General features: G+C 58.2%; 1 protein-coding gene across 4 annotated transcripts in view; it reads left to right on the top strand.

Moving 5' to 3' along the window:
• PKM (pyruvate kinase M1/2) overlaps positions 1-1,847 on the top strand; it is a 17,911-nt gene that overhangs the window by 1,291 nt on the left and 14,773 nt on the right. The window lies entirely within an intron of this gene.

Below are 1,847 nucleotides of genomic sequence, written 5' to 3'. Positions count from 1 at the left end.
GGCGCCGCGCTGTGCGGGTCCGCACGTACGGCATGGGCTGCTGCGGCGCGCCCTGCGGGGCTTCCTGCCGTAAGGCTCCGAAGCGCTGAGCTCTGATCGCTGCCGCTGTGCGGCGAAGCTGTCCGTCCTGTGCAGCCCGCTGCGCTGTGAGGATGGAAGGTGCGCACGCTCCGACTGTGCTCTCTCGATAAGTTTGCCGCCTGCGTTTCGTATCTTTAATTGAAGCCTGCTCCGTGCTCTTGTCCTCTCGGAAGGGCGGGCGCAGCATTACAGCACGCAGTGAAGGTGCCCGACGCTCGTCCCCCGCCTGCTGGCTCAGCGGCCCATCTCGGCCGGCCCCACGAGGGCTGCCTTTGGGAGGCCATCTTGCAGTTGCATAAGGCTGCGGCGCAACCTCCCGCAGTCGGAGTCATCCTCCCCTCCCTGCGAGGGGGGCCGCCGTGTTGGCAGCCTGCTGTGCGCCCGGCTCCGTGGCTGTGGGTGGGGATGGCGGTGGGGCTGTGCCTCCTTCCTGCCCCGGGGCGCAGCCGGGATGCTGCATCCGGAGGTTCTGTGCTGCAACTCTCACTGAGTCACCCCGCTCCTCAGCCCGGCCCGCTGCCTTCCAACGGTTCTGCCTTTCTGGAACGTTCAGCGGCCGAGGAGGCACCGGCCATTTTGATCGTGCCCTGCCTGAAATGGGGTGATACCTTTTGGGATTTAAGAGTTATGCCCCGAGAAAGTAAAGCAGCTTTGTGCGGGGAAATCAGGCTTTGCAAGGTATTACTCCCCCACCCCCTTCCTAGCTCAGCTCAGAGTGCCTTCAGGTGTTCCTGAGAAGCTGATCTAAAAAACAAAAAGTGGGAAATGCCAGACATTCCTCTTAGGGTTATAAAAACGCCCCTTTGAGCATCGCTCCTTGCAAATGGGTTGCAGGAGGAAGCACAGGAATGTGGGGCTCCCTGCAGATGGTGGCTGGGTTTTTGTTTTTTTTTTTTATTCTGCTGCTGTGTTTCTTCTGTCCCCCCTGAGCAAAGTCACAGCATCGCTGTGTTGCTGTGTCTCTTATCTCCTTGAATCTGCTGGAGAATCTCAGGGGATTCTGATTGAAAGCAATTTAACTCTCCTCCCTTTTTATACAGTCATAAAGCCTTCAGGGCTTGGAAATCACACTTACAAATGACTTGAGTGGGTGGGGAGTTTTTCACGAGGAGGAAGCTGCCTCCAAAGCAGGGAGGCTGAGCTCCTGCCCAATGCTCTGGGAGCATGTAAGTCGCCCTCAGTGCTTGTCTCTTCCCGGACCCTGTCCCCCACAGCCATGCGGTCCCTTTTGCTGCTCTTTGCAGAGGCAGTTTCCCAGCAGAGGCCTTTTGCACTATCTAGCAGGTGTTCCAGGATGCACCAGCAGATGTTAGAGGGCTCAAACACCGTGTTCAGGTCTGAGCAGCGGGCATCCCCATAATAAGGTGCCTTTGTTGAGGCTTTTATGTGGGCAGGCTTTCTTGTACTGACTCGAGTGAATCAGCAGCTTCTGGCAGGGCTGAGGTGAAGGACGCCTGCCAGGACAAATTATGGTTTTTTGCTGGCCCGTCTTTGCGCTCCATTTCGCGCAGCGATGAGGCGATGGTGAGTCAGGGCTGCCTGCGAGAGGATTGGCACGTAGGTGGGGGGAGCGGCTGGCGGGGGACCTCTGTGCTCATGCTGTTCCCTTCTGCTCGGCACAGCTTTAGTGGAGCTGCTGGTTTATTAATGCTCTGTGCAGCTGGAGGTGCAGCATGCACGGTGAGCTCTGTTTTTGTGGCAGATGGAGCGCATCCCTGCACGCTCAGTGTGCTGATGGTGTACTGAGGGTGAGCAGCCTCCCCCCC

This window comes from Meleagris gallopavo, chromosome 12 (assembly GCF_000146605.3).
Source record: "Meleagris gallopavo isolate NT-WF06-2002-E0010 breed Aviagen turkey brand Nicholas breeding stock chromosome 12, Turkey_5.1, whole genome shotgun sequence".
NCBI classification, from domain to species: Eukaryota; Metazoa; Chordata; class Aves; order Galliformes; family Phasianidae; genus Meleagris; species Meleagris gallopavo.
Note: the sequence above shows the minus strand (reverse complement) of the source record. Positions and strands in the feature narration are given on the sequence as shown.